Here is a 22,136-nt window from a genome sequence, read left to right as displayed (position 1 = left end):
GCCAGCTGCTAACAGCCTACTGTATACACAAGGCTGTGTGCTTCTCACATCACTCACGACCAGTGAAGGGAAGGATGAGGGGTTTCGCAGCCCTAGGAATGCCTTAGCGCTGCCAAATAGATTGGAGACAAAGGTCAGACCTGGGGGGCTCAGTGGTAGAGAGGTGCAGCCTGAGCCTTGTGCCGGAAGCAGGGGAGATGAAGAAACTACCTACTGAGCACCTGCTCAGGGCTGGACAGCCAGGCCTCTTAACCGGGAGGCTGACAACCTGTTTTTATTAAAGCAGTGATGTGGCCACGTTACCCAAACTGGCTCCTTGCTCTCATTCATTCTCAATTCAAGGTCTGCCTTGTGCTGTCACATGAGTAAAACAGGCCCCTGATGAGGGACACGGGCAGAGATGAAAAGGTCAGAATGAACACATTTTTGGCCTGTTGTCAATGTCTGAAAACAGGCACTAACACTCAGTGTGGGTGAGGGTGTTGGGATGGGTTTTTCTGGGTGGCAAGCTTTGGCATTTAGGGATCAAAAGTTTCAAAAATGTTTATACCCTCAGGCGCTGTCATTACAACTTCTAAGAATTATGTACAGGGCAAGGATATTCATCATAACTTGATAGTAGTGAAAAACTAGAAACTATTTGGACAGCCAGTAGTCTGGATCTGGTTAAATAAAATATGCACTTACTGAATTATGGTCTCAAAGCAGCTAATGATACATTTTAAAATCAAATAAGAATATGTTCAGTATGATCCTAATTTTTATAAAGCTCTATACATGGGCATGTATTATTCATATGAATATATAGGCGGAAAGGCTGAATGATTTTACTTATGTTAAAATAAAGAGGCAATATATTTCATATATGTAAACATATATGTAAAATCCCAGATGAGAGACACATTCCAAACTTGTGCCAAAGATTGTTTCTGGGGATGAAGGGGGCCTAGGAAGTGTAACTTTTACTCTATTTCTGTATTTTTTTAGAGACAAAAGACCTGCACACTCCATTTCTGTAGTTTGAATTTTTTTACAGTTAGAATGTATTGTCTTAAGGCAACACAGCTTGGTGGTTAAGTGTGAGCTGTGGAACTAGGCTGCCTGGGCTCTCTGCACCTTCCCAGCTGAGTGATCTTGGACAAATGACTTAACCTCTCTGTGCCTCAGTTTCTACAACTGTTAAGATGCAGATAAAAGTTCTCTAGGACTCAACCTCATAGGAGAGTTATGATAAGTCAACAAGTAAATGTACATAAAGTACCCAGAACAGTATATGACCAGCACACAGTGAGTTCTTACAGGAAGATTTGTTATTTAATATTATTTAAAGCCTGCATTCTCCATGGGGTGAGCTTACCCACAACGGGGGAAAATTAGCTCTTGGGGATAGTGTAAAATAATCTTAGTTGTTACAAAAGTTTGCGGTCCTCCATGGAACATAGATACTCAGCCTATCTGGTATTAAAGTTTTATGGAGTGGCGGGGTGGGGGAGCATTACAAAAAGAACATCTAAAAAGAAAGAACGATAGTGGGGAATAAAAGGTTGGGAGAGACACCACTGAATGTGTTATATTAAATTTCACAACACCACAATGTTTATAGTTATTTTCTCTGGGTGCTGGGATCAGAATGGTTTTTATTTTCTTTTTCTTCTTGGGAGGGTAATAACTGGAAAACACAGAAATGTGTTGTTTTTCAAATAAGAAAACAAAATGAAGGCATTTGTTTTTTGGGTTTGCGGCAGGGTTTTGTGTCCAATGGTAGCTTCAAATCGTTTGCTGGTTCCTCCCACCCTCTGGAAACCAAGACCTCGAAGGTTCACCAGGGGGCGTGGAGACCCAGCTCCCCAATGTGCAGCTGGTGGCTATTTATCTTGTTTCTGGCTTGTTGATCCACGTTATATTTAGCATGGTGTTCTTTCCCTTTCAAAAATAATGGAAAGAAGCTAATTTTGTGCTTAGAGGATTTGGGCCACATAGTTTCCAAGATGTCCTTAAAACAAAGCAGCCTTGGTGAGCAGCCTGTGGTCCCAGCTGGCCTAGACTCACTTCGGACCCAGGAATTGGATCTGTCACAGCTCAGGTTCGAGGCAGCCCTAAGAGATGAATGAATGATCCTGTATTTAGGTTTTCAAGAAAGCTGTAAACCAGTTAAGAGAGGCACCTACCTGTGGTTAGCTGGGGAGACAGGTCTGACAACAACTCTTCATGCTAAAGTCTTGTGTTAAGGACCCATCTGTAAAAAACCAGAAATGTAGCTTTCTAAGTAGGCTGTGAGCATGTCAAGTTGAGGTACTCTCGGGGGGAGGCACATGTTTTCTTTGCTTTTGGGGGAGAAGGCACATGCAAGAAAAGTTGTATCAAAAGAAGCCAAGACTCTTGAAACAAAGAGTGGGGCTACAAAAGGATGATGATATGGCAGTCACATTGATGAAATCTTTCCATGGTTTTCTCCATCTTACACAAGTGCTCTGGCGAGTAAAAGGAGAAACACTCCCTAGGTCACTTTATTTTTTTTATTTTTATTTTTGTGTGTGTCCCCAGGTCACTTTATGGGGAATGTGCAATCTTGACCCCAAAAGCAAAAAGGCAGGAAAGAAAAATGACAGGTCAAGCTGATCTGCCAGCGCAGAAACGAAAATCCTAAACAAAATATCAGCAAATGGAATCCAACCACATTTTTCAAAAAGATTTATCCCAATAATGCATAGTTGATTCAACATTAGAAAATCGAATAATGTCATGTCCCAGGAGAAAAAATAAACCCTGACAGTAGCTGACTATGCGGTTATGGTCCAGTGGAGTACAATGCAACAGAGAAAAGGAATAAACCACAGCTACATGCACCAGCACGGACCATTCTGACAACATGTGAGGTTGAACAGGAAAGGAAATTGCAGAAGAACACACATAGCATGATTCTATTTATATGTAGTTCAAAACCAAGCAATGTATTCCTTTATCTCTGTAATTATTAGGAAGAAAGGCAAAATTATGAATTAAAATTGAGGACAACAGGTATCTCCCTGGAAGAGTGAGAAATGGTGTCAAGGAGGAATAGTGAAGGGTACCTGGGTATTCACTAAATTATTCATCAAATATCACATATATATACACCTATATATACTCTTTTGATTGGCTGGAATATTTTACAGTAGGAGATTCTAAGAGTTGATATCGTTCCATTATTCTTAGCATAAAATTCAAACTCCTTTGCTGTGGCCTTCAAATCCCTCCAGATTGGACTGGGCTCTTGCCTCTCTCATATCTTATCTCTTGACTCACCAACTCTCAGGGGGCTTCCTGTCTGTTTCTAGTCACATTAAACACATCCCGCTGCAGGGCCTTTGCACTTACTGTTCCCAATGCCTGAAACTCTTCCACCTGTCTCTTGCTTTTTTATTTTCTGGATTTGAACATGATGTATTTTTTTTTTCTGGATTTGAGCATGATGTATTTATTTTTCTGGTCTTCCTTTTATAAACTTCCTCCCCCACCCCTTAAAAAAAATCTCTTTTTAAAAAAAAGTTTTTATTGCAAGATATTTGCTTTATAATAATGTGCTGGTTTCTGCCATATATCAACATGAATCAGCCACAGGTATACATATGTTTCCTCCCTCTTGAACCTCCCTCCCATCTACCTGCCTTTTTTGTTTATCCACTTTCTTACCACTTCTGTCTCTTAGCTCAAATGCCACCTCTTCAGCTAGGATTTCCTTGATCACACTATAAATAATGTCCCCTCCCCTCCCTTACCCAGCTACTCTCAAGCCCCATGCTTTGGTCCTTATGACATTCCTTCCTATGGATGAATGATGTTACCTCAGTCTACAGCAGCCTTGCTTTGCTTTCCTATTGTCTCCTTGTCTCCCCATTGGAGTGTAAACGCCTTGACAGAAAAGTCCCATCCGCCTTGTTCATTTCTGTATACCCAGCACTCAGTACCTTCCGTCAAGACTGTAACAGGTGCTTAATAACTACTGTGGAATGAATGAACGACTACCTAGCAAGTTAAAAAGTTTAACTGATGTCCTGTATCCATTAGGGAAAAGTCCAAGGTTGGCACCGAGGGGGACAGGATTAGATAAAGCTAATTTTCAGGATATCCAAGTCTTGTGTCCTTATGCAAATGATTTCCCAACAACACGGGAAAGTCACCCAGGTTAAATGTGACTTCCATTCTGACCCAAGACGGTGACTCTGTCAGTATTTCCTGGTGGGGTTTGAGGTTTCAGCCGGTCCCTGGTCTTCCCAGCAGGTAGGTGAGCACCCTGAGCCTTGCTCCTCCAAGCTGGGCATCTGCTGTCTTTATTCCCACACACATCCTTGGCCAACTAACTACAGCCAGAACAAGGGATTTCCCTGGAGAGTTGAGGGGAAGAGAGGGCTGAGCCCCACCATGGCTGTGACATCTGAGTGCTCACCTGGCTGAGTTGTGGAGGGGGGTGGATACTTATCACCAGTCCACACCTAGAATCTCTTTCTATACAGACGCGGGCTTCCCTGGTGGCTCAGTTGGTAAAGAATCCTGCAATGTGGGAGACCTGAGTTTGATCTCTGGTTTGGGAAGATCCCCTGGAGAAGGAAAAGGCTACCCACTCCAGTATTCTGGCCTGGAGAATTCCATGGACTGTATAGTTCATGGGGTCGCAAAGAGCCGGACATGACTGAGCGACTTTCACTTTCACTTTTCAGTATATAGACAAAGAGACAGTAGGTGGTGGTGGTGTAGTTATTAAGTCGTGTCTGACTCTTGTGAGCCCATGGACCTGCCAGACTGCTGCATCCATGGGATTTTCCCAGGCAAGCATACTGGAGTGGGTTGCCATTTCCTTCTCCAGGGGATTTTCCTGACCTAGGGATTGAACCCGGGTCTCCTGATGGCAGGAGGTCTGCTGCATTTTTTACCAGCTAAGCCACCAGAGAAGTCCCAGAGACAGTATAAAGATAACAATTCAAATAAAATCGAACAACAGAAAACAGCACTGCTCTGGCTGAAACAGCACAGTGTCCCAAGTGTTGATGGGCAAGCCTCCCCTTGACCCTCTCCCATTGAATCCCAGCAATTCTCCGGAACACAGTTTAGAAACCTAGGCTGTGATCTAGACCCTCATGTGGCCTCTGAGCTCTGCTCTCAGGCCCTGGAAGGCATAGTTCCAGAAGTGTCCAGCCCGCCCGGTTGGCTTTAGGGGGAGGAGATCTCGGCAGTCGGAGGTGTCTGGCAGCATAACCAGCCCCCGTGACAAAGAGGCTCCTTGACCATTCTCCCTGCGCCCCAAGCTCTGTCTGCCAAGCTGCATAATTGGGAAAGGGATCCCCGGCTCCATTCGCAGGGACCAGGCAGTGCTACATTTCCGTCACAAAGGAAGAATTCAGTGAAGCCCTTTCTGCCAAGTTTCAGCTCACAATCACTTTTGTCACCAAGCTCCAGTCCCCTGCCGTGGGGAGGGGGTGGGGGCAGGAAGAAAGGCTCTGAGCAACCTCTGCCGCTGGCTCCGTCCCTCCTGGGGGTTTCAGGCCATCTCCCCTAAGGTCAAAGAGTATCAGGTTCCTGTTCTTTTAGGACAGGTTCTTGTAGACTGTGCACTCGGGAAAAAATGAAGAGCACTGTGCAAATGAGTCATAAAGGCAGAGGAGAGGGGAGGGCTGCCTGAGCCAGAGAGAGCTGATAGGATGACGAAAAAGAAAGGGTATTGAGTGAATTGAGAGACAGAGTAAGGATAATAATAGGAACAGTTCAAGAAGGAGACAGGTACCCTTTCTAAAGGCATCCAAACCTCAGAGGTGCCCTTCAAAGAGGATTAGCCCCAGGACCTCTGAGTCTCAGAGAGGTTAAGCATTTTGCCCTGGGTCACACAGCTGTAAGCTGCAGAGTCAAGATGCACAATCAAGTCTGACTCTGAAGCCCACTTCTTTCCCCTTGTATCACATCAGTTCCCACAAGGCCTAGTCCCTGTGGGCCACTCCCAGGGAGGGAGGGAGGGGGTCACATAGGCCAGAAATAGGCAATGTACAGTTGACCCCTGGAGATACTTCATCACCAAAGCATCAGGGGTAACAGGTGTGCATTTCTTTTAAAATGGCTTTTTAAAGAATCTAGTCCCAACAACTCGTGAGTCCCTACTGTGTGCCGGGGGCTTTGGAGGACAAACTGACGGGTGAGACTACTTTCACAGTCCAGCAGAAAGACAGGTTATTCTTCTTCTTAGAAGGGAAGTCAGCATCAGGTGAGAGGGAACGTGTGTTGAATGCCGACTCTGTGCCAGGCCCTCTGTTGAGATCTTTCTGTGCCCAATCATTTAATAGTTAGTTATTAGTTCCATTTAGGACAGTGAGGTTCAGACGCCACACAGCTGGTACAAGACAGGAGTAGGTTATGTCTGATTCTAAAGCCCATGCTTTCCATCACTACCCAGCACTGCTAAAACAGGGCATATCCAAAGAGCCTACAGAAAGAGTCACAGATTCACTTTGAAGGGGGCTGGAAGGAGGAGGATAAAGCAGCAGTTCTGCAGGGCCTGGAGGCATCTGTAAACTTTACTGGGGCAAAGTCTGGGGACAGGAGGAGGTAAAGTGTCCTGTGGGAAGGGCTGAGTCTGGAAAAATGCACAGAGATGGGAAAGGAGATGGGCTTTCCTGGTGGCTCAGAGGGTAAAGAATCTACCTGCAATGCAGGAGACCGGAGTTCGATCCCTGGGTCAGGAAGATCCCCTAGGGAAGAGAATGGCTACTCACTCCCATATTCTTGCCCCGAGATTCCCATGGAGGAGGAGCTTGGCAGGCTACAGTCCATGGGGTCACAAAGAGTTGGACATGAATGAGCTACGCATATATATATATATATATATACCCACACACACATATACGGGAGTAGATATATATAAGGGGGTGCAGACACCTCCCAGGATGCACCACTTCTTGAAGAGAAAAGAGGCAGCTTCCCCTCCCCGACATAAGACATCAGTGATTTTTATAAGGTCTGATGTCCTCAGTCTCATTGCTAATCCACTAAGTGTTGGTGAAATTAAGGAAGGAAATCAAGGAAGACTAACTCATTCTGAAGACTCCAGGAGCCATAAACAGAAGGAGCAAGTTAATAAACCGGGTATCTTTTCTTCAGGACCTTGACTTGGTGTCAAGAAACTAAGTTTTTGTCTAAGTTTCTCAAGAAACAGAGAAACTAAGCAGGCAGCTGGAATGTGATCCTACTTACAGGGCTGGCACTGGGACCTGATCTCCAGGGCTCCCGCCACACTCAATATTTCTCGGGAAATGTGACATCTCCATGTGTTTCCCTGCCAGGATGGAGTCTGAGAGCTCTTGTCACCATCAAAGCGAGCCTGATTCTTTCTCCAGGCTCTGGGAATGAGCCAACAACGGCCTCCTGCTCTGGCAAGCAGGGCTGAACACAGGCACTGACCATCCTACCTGGCCTCCCTGACTTCAGCCCCAGCCCACCATCAGCAACTATAAAATATCTGCTGCTGCTTCCTGGACACTGACTGCATGCCAGGCTCACACTAAGCGCTCTGCACAAGTGAGCTCATTTATCCTGCCCCACGACCAGATGAGGCGGTCCCCACCTTTGTCCACATCATCACTGAGCACACTGAGGCACAGAGAGGTTGAGAAACTTGTCCCAGGTCTCACAGCTTAGAGGTGGTGGCCCTGAGCACAGCTTCTTGTTCAGATCTTCCTCATCTGTGGGGTGATGGAAAAGCAGCCTTTCAGCCAAGCCTGTTGAACTCCACTTAAGGCAGGGCAGCAGTGCTATTCTTAAGGGCTGGGTCTATGGTCCCACCACTGAGACTGTCCTCTGGGCACAAGGAGGAAGTTAAGTGAGACGTCACAGCAGACCTTCCGGGGACCAGAACCACAGGCATCCGAGGTGCAGCTCTGAGTCTGGGAAGGTGGGAGGACTAGGGGGATAGACTAGAGCATGGAGCTCATCTCACCTCACTGCCCCCCACCCCCGGCTGCCAGACAGGCTCATGTGAACCTGGGCATGGTCTGGACACACCGTTTGTCCTTGTGTAGCAGGCTGTTTTGGGCACCAGCTTGAGTCCTTTGGTTCTTCCTTCTCAAGAGTCATTTTGCAGCACATAGTAGAGGAGGGCAGAGGGGAGAACTTCTAAAATCTGGGACTATGGAGGGCGACTGCAAGGGTCAGCTCCACCCTCCACGTGGTGGGATTCCCAGAGTGGGCTCCGGGCCAAAGAATGCATCTGCATCTCAGCTCTGCTACTGAATCATTACCTAGAAAGGTGAATTCTAACTCCTCTCATCCTGTTCCCTTATCTGTAAGAGGATGGAGGGACAGATCCATCCTCCTCTGAGCCTTACTTCTGGCTCAGAAGTAAGGAATCCACTTGTAATGCAGGAACCTGCAATGCAGTAGATGCAGTTTCGATCCTTGGGTCAGGAAGATCCCCTGAAGAAGGAATGGCAACCCAGGCAGTATTCTTGCCTGGAGAATCCCTTGGACAGAGGAGCCTGGCAGGCTACAGTCCATGGGGTTGCAAGAGTCGGACACGACTTAGCAACTGAACTACCAATGCCACCACCACACTGGGATCTCCCTCCCTGGGCTGTTACAGTGGGAAAGACAAGGACTGGGATTCTCCCCTGAGCCCCTAGAAGCAACTAGCCCCTCTGACTTTAGCAAGAGAATAAATCTGTGTTGTTTTCCGTCCCCAGGTTTGGGGTAGTTCTTTATAGCAGCCACAGGAAATGAATACAAGCAGCATTCATGTTCTATGGCACCTGCCAACACTGGGGCTGTTTACTTACCTAACAGTTGGTTTAATCAGGCACAGTTCCTTACTCTTGACCAAACCAATCACTTGGTGAATTTTGCACCCATTCCCTGTGGGACTGGGTTGGAGGGAGGCTGGGCATCCTGGCACTCTTTGACCTGGTTTACAGGATAACCTGCGATTCTGCTCGTGAGCCAAGTCAGCACCTGTTCTAACTCTGCTTGGCAGAAAGTGTGATAAAAGGCGAAACACTCTCAGGCTTGTATCAGCAGGCTCTCTGGTGGCTCAAAGCTAAAGTTCCTAAACTGTGAGGCCAAAACAAGGCAGATATTTATTTTACGTGGTATTTCTATGAGGGGGTTTTAACAACCAAACAGAGGTGTGTGGAGGAGACAGACAGACCTCTGAGGGTCGATGAATCCTGCAGATCCAAACCCTCCCTGTTCCCAGGCCTTTATCGGACTGGCCCTGATTCTGGAGATTAGGACACAGCTTGAGAAAGTTTATCCTGCCCATATCTGGACATTTTCTTTTTTAGCTACAGCAATGCTGCCTCCATAGGAGTGGTTCCCAAACCTTCTGCCAAGAGCCCTTTGGGAACATAGTTGAGCCGTCCAACCCCCTCCCTACCCTCTCCTCTCCACTTTTCACCAGTGATTCCCACTGGAAGCATTTTAGCCAGAGCTGCCACCTTCAGCCCCCTGTCTCCGCCTGCTTCTGGTTTTTAGGAAATAACCTGTCACACTCAATTCTTTCTCCAACAGTTAAATTTTGGAATTGTCGCAACACCCTTGAATATTTCCTAAGCACTTACCAAGTGCCCAGTAGCTCAGCTGGTAAAGAATCTGCCTGCAATGAAGAAGACCCTGGTTCGATTCCTGGGTCGGGAAGATCCCCTGGAGAAGGGATAGGCTACCATTCCACTATTCTTGGGCTTCCCTGGTGGCTCAGACGCTAAAGAATCCACTTGCAATGTGGGAGACCTGGGTTCAATCCCTGGGTTTGGAAGATTCCCTGGAGGTGGGCACGGTAACCCAGTGCAGGATTGAAAGGTCATTGCTGACCCACGAAAAGATGCCAGGATTCTTGGCCTCCAGAAGAAAATAATTCAATCCAGGGCCAGTGACGAGGCTTGATTGCTCAGAGCTTTTGTGCAATAGAGTTTTATTAAAGTATAAAAGGGATAGAGAAAGCTTCTGACATAGACATCAGAAGGGGGCAGAAAGAGTACCCCCTTGCTAGTGTTAGCAATGGAGTTATATACCTTTTAATTAGTTATTACAATGAATCAAAAGAATGTCTCAAGTTTGTGAAAATGTTACCAAACCTACTCCAGCAATTTACATTTTAGGATAACAAGATTAGAATATAACAACAGAAAGATCCTCCAGACCCACTCCCATTATACACACTCTAAAATATCAGCATTACTCCCGGAAGGTTTCCATGAAGGAGAAACTGTCTTCCAGCCGGATACACTGTTGTATAATCCCTAGCACAGAGTTTAAACTGAGTTGTGTATTTGACTAAGACTAAGGAATGCAGAGGGAAAAAACGTTTGTCCTTTTCTCCTTCTTGAGAATTTCAGACCCCCAATCTCCACTTCCAGAGCCCCAGACCCCTTTCTCCTCCTTGGGGACCCTGATCTTATCAATCTGCCTAGGAACTGACTCTCAGTATTCTTGCCTGGAAAATCCCATGGACAGAGGAGCCTGGGACTCAGAGTCAGATAGGCCTGAGCAATCAACACACACACACACCCCAAGTGCCAGGCACTGTGCTGGCTGCTCTCCATGCATTTATTACTATTATGATTAATTTCAGGTTGGGCTTCCCTGGTGGCTCAGTGATAAAGAATCAACCTGCAATGCAGGAGACATGGGTTCGATCCCTGGGTCGGGAAGATCCCCTGGAGAAGGAAGTGGCAACCCACTCCAGCCTTCTTGCCTGAGAAATCCCATGGTCAGAGTAGCCTGGCAGGTTATAGTCCATGGAGTCGCAAGAGAGTCAGACACGTCTTAGTGACTAAAGAACAACACAAATTAATTTCATGTAATATTTTATTTATAAAATTTAGAATATTTGACATTAATATTGAAATTTATCATTGTTATTTAATATAACTACATTTTAATTTATTATTTACTATCCTGCTTTCCCCCCCCAAACTCTAATGAGAAAGTATCTAGAAAAATCCCCATTTCACAGATGAAGAAACTGAAGTTCAGAGAAGTTAAGGTACCTACTCCAGGACACACAGTGAATGGCATAGTAATGATTCAGACTGGTTATGTCTGACTCCAGAGCTAGCATGCCCCACCACCCATGGTCTCTCAGTCTCCAAATTCCAACAGAGAGCCCCGTCCCTATACCCCGTTCACCGGAAGCCCTGCCTAGGCCAACCTCAGCCTCTGTGGTCAGGAGGTAGAATTTCTTGTTTTCCTTCCTCTCATTTCCCCTCCATAAGAACCAACTCCCCCCGTGTGAGTCACTCAGTCCCCTGCAACCCTGATACTCATCTGGACAGACTGTAAATAATTGACACTGATGTTTAATCATAAAACTGGAATAGAGGTTAAAACAGGGCAGCCTGCAGGAGAGCGGAAGGAGAAAAACAGCCTGGGGAAGGGGGCTTGCTTGGGGGCCTTGACACCTCTTGCACGTTGGGAGACAAAACAAGAACTACCCCTGGCCAAGAGCTTAGTACCTTCACGACATAGCTCATGCTTTCCAATGTCTTCTCCCTGTGAGTGCTGGGCTGCCTCCCCCACTCTGCAAAGAGGTCAAGGCACAATCAGGGCAAGGGTCAGAGTGAAAGCCATCTTTTTCTAGAAAGAGGTAATCAGAACAGACAGAATTAACCTCATAGGGTTGAGGAGTGAATGTCTCATTCATGTTAAGTATGCTGCGTATACAGTAAGTGTCAAGACATGGTGCAGAGAGGGAAGGATGACATTTGAATTTCCCCAGCCTGTTACTAGCCTACACTCACCGCCACCCACTCCCCCAGGCTTTTTATTTCTTTTTGGCTGTGCTGGGTCTTCATGGCTGAGCAGGCTTTCTCTAGTTGCTGTGAGCAGGGGCTACTCTTTGTTGCAGTGCGTGCAGGCTTCTCACTGGAGTGGCTTCCCTTACTGTGGAGCACGGGCTCTAGGGTATACAGGCTTCAGTAGGTGTGGTGTGTGGGCTCAGTAGTTGAGGCTCCAGAGCTCTAGAGCACAGGCTCCATAGTTGTGGCGCATGGGCTTCGTTGCTTAGTGGCATGCGGGATCTTCCTGGATCAGGGATCGAACCTGTGTCTCCTGCATTTGGCAGGCGGATTCTTTACCACTGAGCAACCAGGGAAGCCCCTCCCCCTCCCCAGGTTTTAAAGTCTCCTAGGAACTGAAAACTATCTCAACGTTGTTAATTGGCTATACCCCAATAGAAAATTGGAGAAGGAAATGGCAACCCACTCCAGTACTCTTGCCTGGAAAATTCCATGGATTGAGGAGCCTGGTCCATGGGGTCAAAAAGAGTCAGACACGACTGAGTGATTTCACTTTCCTTTCCAATAGAAAATAAAGAGTTTTTTTTAAAAAACAAAACAGAACAAACCAAAAGATTGCTCCCTGAGTTGGGAGATACTTCTAGGCTGAACAATAACAATGGCCATGCAGTCACAGAGACATTACTTTGCCGACAAAGGTCCGTCTAGTCAAAGCTATGGTTTTTCCAGTAGTCATGCATGGATGTGAGAGTTGGACCATAAAGAAAGCTTAGCATTGAAAAATTGATGCTTTTGAACTGTGGTATTAGAGAAGACTCTTGAGAGTTCCTTGAACTGCAAGGAGATCAAACCAGTCAGTCCTAAAGGAAATCAGTCCTGAATGTTCATTGGAAGGATTGATGCTGAAGCTGAAGCTCCAATACTTTGGCCACCTGGTGTGAAGAACTGGCGCATTGGAAAAGACCCTGATGCTGGGAAAGATTGAGGGCAGGAGGAGAAGGGGATGACAGAGGATGAGATGGTTGAATGGCATCACCGACTCGATGGACATGAGTTTGAGCATGCTCCAGGAGTTGGTGATGGACAGGGAAGCCTGGTGTGCTATAGTCCCTGGGATTGCAAAGAGTCGGACATGACTGAGCAACTGAACTGAATTGACGCAGTCACAAGTAACCACCACCACCAATAATTATAATGATGATAAGATAGCTGAGTGGCTCTGAAAGCTGGGCAGGGATGGAGGGATGGTGCTGCCTGGTGGGGGTGGGCCCTGAGGGGCAGGAGCAAGGCCTGCGGTCCCCCTCCAGTCACTGACTCTGCAAACACTAACCACACACCCACAACACACCGGGCAGTAGTCCAGGTGCATGGGGACATGGCAACAGGCATATTAGAGAAACCAGCCAGTAAAAGGCATTGCATAGGGATGCCCTGCCTTTATAAAACTCCAATATCAAATAGGAAAATCCCAAACAGGTAACATGAGTGGTGCCTATTGCTATTCCAGAAATCTCTACAGGGACCCTTCGAATAGTGATCCAGAGCCTGTTGCATTGGTCACTCCTGAAGAGGGTCACTGGAGGTCTGGAGGAAGGAACACACTGGGCTGGGGGAGCCAGGCTGCCCAGGAACACCTAGAGGGGTGCATAATGCTGAGTGCCAACCCCCTTCTCCTGGCTCTAAGACTAGGTGTGACCAGGTCTGGCCAATCAGATCTTCCTATTTGCCAATGGGTGGGGCCTCACCCCAGCTAGGACCAATAAGACTCAGATCTCCACTGTTCAGGAACTACTGGTTCGGGGAGTCCTGTCCTCTCCTGAGGGGCCCTCCCCTGTCCTGTATGCTGGAAGGACAAGGTGTAGCGTCCTTGTTGGTGGCCATCTGGTCCTCCTAGGGGAGAGGTTGCTCAAGGAGGGGGCCAGCATGGAGGAAAGGAGATCTGTGATGCAGAGTGAGCAAGACTTGAACCCATGAGTCCCTTCCTCATCCAGGACTGAGTACCACCCACTCCTCTTCCTCCTTTTCTGTTTCCATTGCCCTTCCAGGGTGAGCCCTCACACCTCCCTACAATGTTTCTGCTACATGAACCAATGCACACCCTTTTTGCCTGATAAAATTTTTTTAAAAATAAATAATGACTAAAAAATAAAACTAGCCAGTTGCCCCCAACCTTCCCTTTTTCCCAGGCAAGCTGGTGCTGACAGAGCCACCCACCTCTTGACATCCCCCACCCATGTCCCCTCAGATAGCAGTGTCAGGCCACAAGTGGGAGTTCTGGAGCTTGGGGGAGAGACAAGGCCTGACTCCAGGGTTACTGGGCCTGTTTCCTCGGCTGGAATGTTTTGATGATGCTTGTCAGAGTCAGTCACTAAGAGAGGCCTGTGACTGTGGGTGTGACCAAGGAAAGACACCATCACAGGGGAGAAAAGCTGACAAGTCTGTCCCTGGGACACAGCTGTAGAACATGCTACCTGGTAGATACTGTCATAAATCACTGGGCTGGGAATGCCTCTAGGTAGTCAGCAGGAAATAGAGAAAAGGAAGGAGGAAGGGAATGCACTGGAAGGACATGTGGGGACAGGGAACAGGCCGCCATGCCCGAGGGGACACCATCTGTGCCCTGTGGGCCAGGTGCTGTGCCGGGCACTGAGATAGCCATCAGCAGCAAGAGGAGGCAAAAGAGAAGAAAAACTAGGAGGGCTGACACATTGGGGAAGGAGACAGGAAGGAACAAAGAGGCATTAATAATCCAAAGGGAGAGAGAAGTGAGCAAAAAAATGACGTGCACACCGTGAAATCACAGGAAGAGGAAGACGAGAGAGGAGAGGCAGGAGAAATAAAGATCGGGTCCCCAGTGAGGCAGGCCAGTGGCGGGGAGACTGCTGTGGGCTGCGGGGCGGATGGGGAGCTGGGAGGTGGGGGGTGGGGGTAAGTTCTTTGGAAGGAAAGTTAGATCTGGTGCTGGACCTCATGTTCCCACGAGGCAGCTGCTGCCTCTCTGGTCAAATGGCCAGGCCTCTGCTGTCCTGGCAACTGTCGCAGCGGCCGGCCCAGGGCATGGTTTGTGTGCATAGACACGGTCACAGGGAGCCCCAGAGTGGGGTCGCTGGGACCCATGCCTGCCACCCTCCATTCATCGCACTGGTTGCCTGTGCACAAAGGGGACAGAAAGCAAGCTGGGTCCTGGGGTGGGGGTGGCCATGTTCCAGGAGGGCCCATCACCTCCTGCTTGGCCCAGGCCGACCTCACACCTCACCTGACAACTGGCCACAGAGGCTTCCTGCACTGCCCCCCTGCTGCCCAGCCTGCCCTCTCTCCATTGCTCTCGGGGGCTGGTTCCCAAAGGCAAATATGATCATATCACTGGCTATCAAGAGCCTTCCATGGACCCCCATGGCCCTTAGGACAAAGCCCTGCTCACAGCTCCCTGGCACCTGTCTGCGGCTCCCCTGTGGCCTGGGTGGTTTCCAGGCACACCTTCACTGCATACCCGTCTCCCCGCCTCCCGCCCGACTCCATGGCCCGATCTCTGCAGATAATGTTACTGAGGCTGGGACAGGCTCTGTGACCTCTGCGGTCTCCCCCACTGGCAAAGCCACCATCCTCCCCATCAGCGCTGGAAACCCTGTTCATCCAGGGCCGGGGCTCTCCCTCATCCAGGCCTGAGTTCCGCCCACTCCTCTTCTTCCTCCTTTTCGGTTCCCATGGCTGCCACTCCAGAGGCAGCCCTCACATTTGCCCGTGCCCATCTGGCTTCCTGTCCCAGCCCAGCCTTCCAGTCAAATTCCTGGAATTGGCTGCTGCCATTTTGATCTCCAGGAAACAGCTTTTTTTATTCTGTTTCTCACCCGCTCAGAAGCTTCAGGGGCTCCCCAGTGCCAGAGTCTAAGCCAAACCCCTTAGCTCAGAGTTCAGGCTCTCCTCCAGCTGAGGGATCTGGGAAAACAGGTAAGGAGGATGCCTAGGGAGTCCTCCTAACGCGGCCCCTCCTCACTAAGTTTCCCACCTCTCTCACTAGCCAGTTGTTGTAGCCAGTTCAGTTGCTCACTCATGTCCGACTCTGTGACCCAATGGACTGCAGCATGTCAGACCCCTCTGTCCTCCACTGTCTCCCACAGTTTACTCAAGCTCATGCCCACTGAGTCGATGATGCCATCCAACCATCTCATTCTCTGCTGCCCTCTCTCCTTTTGCCTTCCATCTTTCCCAGCATCAGAGTCTGTTCCAATGAGTCAGCTCTTCCCATCAAGTGGCCAAAGTATTGGAGCATCAGCTTCAGCAACAGTCCTTCCAATGAATATTCAGGTTAATTTCATTTAGGATTGGCTGCTTTGACCTCCTTACTGTCCAAGGGACTCTCAAGAGTCTTCTCCAGCACCACACTCCAAAAGCATCAATTCTTCGGTGTTCAGCCTTTTTTATGGTCCAGCTCTCACATCCAGGCTTTCCTCACAACTCAGCTGGTAAAGAATCCGCCTGCAATGCGGGAGACCTGGGTTCAATCCCTGGATTGGGAAGATCCCCTGGAGAAGGGAAAGGCTACCCACTCCAGTATTTGGGCTTGGAGAATTTCATGGACTGTATAGTTAATGGCATCGCAAAGAGCTGGACACAACTGAGTGACATTCACTTCACTTCTCACAGCCACATATGACTACTGGAAAGATCCCAGCTTTGACTATATGGACCTTTGTCAGCAGAGTGATGTCTCTGCTTTTTAATACACTGTCTAGGTCTGTCATCCCTTTTCTTCCAAGGAGTTGGCCAGGCAGGGGGTCAAATGCTTTGGGCATGGGGGCGGGGAGAGGGCTGGCCGATGGAGACCACAGCTAGATTCCAGATGTGGGTGCCCTCACTGCTGCCAGAACTGACCTCCGATTTTATGGGGTCCTCACTTGGTGTCCTGCATGGGCAGTGATCACGCTTTCCACTTGGGGGCTCCTTGGAGCCTTGTAAAGGACAGGAGCTTGGAGATGGGAGGATGACCCCTGGGGGGAACACTCCATACCTGAGACTGCATTAAAACCTGACCTCCCCAAAGTTATGAGGCTCCTCAGTGGGTGTTGGAAAATGACAGCAAGCCCTGCCCTCAATTCAGCCAGTGAAGGGATTAAACCAGTACTTCCTAGACCTTGGGAGTTCACAGACCAGTAGAATCCCTCCTGCTCTTTCAAGAAGACTGTCATTGGGTCGCAACCTTTCTTTTCCACCTCGTAAGGGCACTGAAACCAAACAAATCTGAACAGAAAAACTCCTCCCCTTTGCTATGGCCATCCTTTAAAAGCAGAGAGGGACTTTCCTGGTGATCCAGCGGTAAAGAATCCACACTCCCGAAATGGGAGGCAAGGGTATGAACCCTGGTTGGGGAGCTAATACCTTGTATGCCACATGGCACAGTCAAAACAAAAAAAAAAGTAGGAGATAATCTTGGAGTATAGGGCACACTGAAAAATAATTCTGATTTCAGGGAAATTTAATACACTGTTGTTGTTCAGTCACTAAGTTTGTGTCCAACTCTTTGTGACCCCATGGACTGTGGCATGCCAGGCTCCTCTGTCCTTCACTATCTTCCAGAGCTTGCTCAAATTCATGTCCATGGAGTTGGAGATGCCATCCAACCATCTCATCCCTTGCTGGCCCCTTCTCCTTTTGTTTTCAGTCCTTCCCAGCATTAGGGTCCTTTCCAAAGAGTTGGCTCTTTGCATCAGGAGGCCAAAGCCATTGAAGCTTCAGATTCAGCATCAGTTCTTCCAATAAATATTCAGGGTTGATTTCCTTTAGGACTGACTAGTTTGATCTCTTTGTCAGAACTTTTCACTATGACCCATCCATCTTGGGTGGCCCCGCACAGCACGGCTCATAGGTTCCCTGAGTTATGCAAGCCCCTTTGTCATGACAAGGCTGTGACCCACGAAGGGGACACTGTCCTTAGCTTTCCAACTTTGCTAAACTACATCCCCTTTGTCAGCCACTATAACCAACCTCACATACGCACATGTCCACGAAAAAAAATCAGGAACATAAGCTGTCACTGTGCATTACAGTGGAAGTCTGAGATTAAAAGTCCCAGTAAATGAAGCAGAGACTGATAAAAGGATTTTTCTATTTACAAAAAGTCCTGGGCCTCAGTTTTCCCATCTGTGAAATAAGAGGTTGGGTGGGACTAGATTATCTCAACGTTGCATCCTGTGCTGAAATCCTGGACTCCAAGAGTTAGTCCCATGAGTTAGAGAGGTTGCCTGCATTACAATGTGCAGTTTTCAGAGTTCTCTTTGGAGAAAAGAAAGAATATCACAGTTTATAGAGGTATAAGGTTTTAGGACTTCCAGTTGAGCTATTTCAAATCCTAAAAGATGATGCTGTGAAAGTGCTGCACTCAATATGCCAGTAAACTTGAAAAACTCAGCAGTGGCCACAGGACTGAAAAGGTCAGTTTTCATTCCAATCCCAAAGAAAGGAAATGCCAAAGAATGCTTAAACTACTGCACAATTGCACTCATCTCACACGCTAGCAAAGTAATGCTCAAAATTCTCCAAGCCAGGCTTCAACAATATGTGAAACATGAATTTCCAGATGTTCAAGCTGGTTTTAGAAAAGACAGAGGAACCAGAGGTCAAATTGCCAACATCCGTTGGATCACTGAAAAAGCAAGAGAGTTCCAGAAAAACATCTATTTCTGCTTTATTGACTATGCCAAAGCCTTTGACTGTGTGGATCACAACAAACTGTGGAAAATTCTGAAAGAGTTGGGAATACCAGACCACCTGACCTGCCTCCTGAGAAATCTGTATGGAGGTCAAGAAGCAACAGTTAGAACTGGACATGGAACAACAGACTGGTTCCAAACCAGGAAAGGAGTATGTCAAGGCTGTATATTGTTACCCTTCTTATTTAACTTATATGCAGAGTACATCATGAGAAATGCTGGACTGGATGAAGCACAAGCTGGAATCAAGATTGCCAGGAGAAATATTAATAACCTTAGATATGTAGATGACACCACACTTATGGCAGAAGTGAAGAGGAACTAAAGAGCCTCTTGAAGAAAGTGAAAGAGGAGACTGAAAAAGTTGGCTTAAAACTCAACATTCAGAAAATGAAGATCATGGCATCTGGTCCCATCACTTCATGGCAAATAGATGGGGAAACAAAGGAAATAATGACAGACTTTAGTTTTTTGGGCTCCAAAATCACTGCAGATGGTGACTGCAGCCATGAAATTAAAAGGTGCTTGCTCCTTGGAAGAAAAGCCATGACCAACTTAGACAGCATATTAAAAAGCAGAGATATTACTTTGCCAACCAAGGTCTGTCTTTCAAAGCTATAGTTTTTCCAGTAGTCATGTATGGATGTGAGAGTTGGATTATAAAGAAAACTGAGCACCAAAGAATTGATGTTTTTGAACTGTGGTGTTGGAGAAAACGTGAGAGTCCCTTGGACAGCTAGGAGATCCAACCAGTCCATCCTAAAGGAAATCAACCCTGAATATTCATTGGAAGGACTGATGCTGAAGCTGAAACTCCAATACTTTGGCCACTTTATGTGAAGAACTGACTCACTGGAAAAGACCCTGATGATGGGAAAGATTGAAGGCAGGAGGAGAAGGGGACGACAGAGGATGAGATGGTTGGATGGCATCACTGACTTAATGGACATGAGTTGGAGTAAACTGGGAGTTGATGATGGACAGGGAGGCCTGCTTGCTGCAGTCCATGGGGTCGCAAAGAGTCAGACATGACTGAGCGACTGAACTGACTGACTAACTAAGGCTTTCGGTGACTTCCCCACCCCTCCCCTGGCTGGTGTGACCTTCGGCAGGTGAGAACAGAATAGATTTAGCAAAACAAACAGATGCCCTCCTGCGTGCCCATCTCAGTGCCCTTGGGTTCTAAGCATTTCCCTAGCATCCCTCTGGGGTGAGACCATTCACAGGAAATCTGTGTACTGTGTATGCACAGAATACTGCCTGGGCAGTTGTGCAGCAAACTGGTAACGGTGGTTCTCTTCGGGGTGTGGGGCTGGGGTGAGAGGAGGGGGCTGTGCACGTCTGATTTTCTATGCCTCTACATTAGGGTTTCCCCCCTCAGCACCATCGACATGTTGGATCCAATAATTCTTTGCCCAATTGCCCAATAATTCTTTGCTGGGGTGCTGTCCTGTGCATCATAGGCCTTTTAGCAGCATCTCTGGTCTCCACCCACTAGATACCAGGAGCATCTTTTTAAAAAATATATTTATCTTTATTTATTTACTTGGCTGCACCAGGTCTTAGTTGTGGCACGAGGGATCTTTAGTTGCAGAGTGCAGGCTTTTAAGTTGTGGGATCTAGTTCCTTGACCAGGGATGGGACCCCAGCCCCCTGCTTGGCAGCCTTAACTGCTGGACTGCCAAGGAAGTCCTGTAAAAAGCACCTGATCCCAGCTGGGACATTGCCAAATGTTCCTTGGATTGGGGTTGGGGGGAGGGTGGCAGAACACTCTTGGCTGAGAACCACTGCTTTAGACTATTGATGTAAAATATTTTAAAATAAAGCACACATTAAGAATATTTATTAAGATTATTAAGGAAAAAAAGATTATTAAGGATATCTATATTCAACACTGAATATAGAATGAATATCTGTATTCATTCAAGTGTTGTCAATCTACTCGTCCAAAGTGCTCAAATAAACCTACTTCCTGCCTCTTCCGATGTAGCCTGAGGACTGTATCACCTCCTGCTGAGTCTCCCTGCTGCCACCCTGACCCCAGCAAGTCTTCTCCACACAGCAGCCAAGATGAGATTCTAGAAGTGTCCTTCAGCCATGTCACTCTCCTGCCTGCCTTCCTACTGTCTTCAGGAATGAAATCCAGCTCCCCACAGGCCTTCCAGGTGCTCTGCCACCTGGACCGTGGCTTCCTCTGTCTTCCGGTCCTGGCCACAGTGTGGTCCGTGGACCAGCGGTCTTGGAGGCCCTGGGGTTGGTTAGCGAAGCTGAACCTCAGGTCCACCTGGGCCCGCTGGAGCAGCACCTGCATGTCCACAGGTGATGCAAGCTGTATCTCAAGCCTGTGAAGAGCTGTTCCAGTCTGCCCCTCGCCCCCACCCCATGTTCCAACCACTCTGCCCCTCAACCCTGGCTCCTTCTCATCTGTCACTTAAACATCGCTATCACACTGAGGTGTTCAAAGTCGAATGTTTGCAAGTAGTTGCCCTACATGATCCTGCATCTTAGCTTCCTGCTGGTTTGGGAAACAGCTATGATGGCAACCTGAATTCATCTTGTTTGTTTAGGTTATGTTTTGCCTGACTTTTGCCCCACCCCAACCATATCCCACACCCTAGAATAAGCTCCACGAGGGCAGACACAGGGCAGAGAGCACCAGGCACATAGAAGATGCTTGGTAAATATTTTTGGAATTAATAATAGCCACAAGTATTGTGCTCCTAGTATGTGGCATTAACTTTTCTTCACATGGGTTATCTGATTTATTTCTCATGAAACTTATGAGGTGAAATAGGTATTGTTTATGATAATCCCCATCTTGCAGATGAGGAAACAGAGGCACATGACACATGGTCTCGTGGGTGGTAATAGGCAGAGTAGGGGTTCCACCTGGGAAATCTGACCCCATGACTATACCCACTACCACTGCACAATCTTGCCCTCTTATTCATAAATCAAACCACATTTTACATGCATGAGAGGCGCTTGACATGGAGAAGAATTTCCTTGAGTGCTTCTATAAAGTAAAGAATTCTGCTTTTGGGGAATCCTAATCCCTTCATGTGCTTTTTGGGTAAATGACATCTTTGTATTCAGAATCCATGTAAGCAAGTTCTGTCCATCCATATGTTCCCAAAGACTGCTGCTATAAAACATTTTATTTCCAGACATGAGTCCAGAAACAAGCCCAACACAGAAGTCCCACTGGCCACCCAAGCTAAGGAACGGTTGCTATTTCCGTCCCTCTGTCGTCTGGCACTCCTTTACCCCTCACCACCACCTGGTAAGTACCCGATGTTCATCCCTGGAGATTAGTGCTTTTCTCAGGCGCTTTGTGCCTGGCCTCTCCCTCACTCTAAGAAGCATCAACCAAGTTCCTTCTCACTTGGGGCTGGACCAGGCACCCCAGCATCACTGGAGGATGCTTATAACTTTGTTTGACCTCCCTGAAAGTCAAGGCCATGTACCCCCAGCATTGCATGGTCAGCACAATCAGTTGAATATCCTAAGGACAGTGCCAGGCTGCCTTTAGGAGTTATCTTCCTTAATTTAGTCCTCAGGACAAGCTTTTACATAGGTGTCATGGGGCCTCACTTTTGCTAAGAACCTGAAGTTCAGAGAGGTGAAGTAATTAGCCCAAGATCACCCAGCCAGTTGGTGAGATATCCAGAACTTGAACAGT

At 47.6% G+C, this 22,136-nt stretch overlaps 1 protein-coding gene across 1 annotated transcript in view; it reads right to left on the bottom strand.

Annotated features, from left to right (window-relative positions):
* Window positions 1–22,136, bottom strand: part of TMEM51 (transmembrane protein 51) — a 54,955-nt gene that overhangs the window by 7,514 nt on the left and 25,305 nt on the right. Inside the window, exon 2 of the mRNA XM_043485646.1 lies at window positions 2,169–2,236. The gene's annotated coding sequence lies outside the window, so the exon portion shown is untranslated. The remainder of the gene's footprint in view (window positions 1–2,168; window positions 2,237–22,136) is intronic.

The sequence above is a fragment of the Cervus canadensis genome, chromosome 13, assembly GCF_019320065.1.
Source record: "Cervus canadensis isolate Bull #8, Minnesota chromosome 13, ASM1932006v1, whole genome shotgun sequence".
Classification (NCBI taxonomy): Eukaryota; Metazoa; Chordata; class Mammalia; order Artiodactyla; family Cervidae; genus Cervus; species Cervus canadensis.
This window is presented reverse-complemented; position numbering and strand designations above follow the sequence as displayed.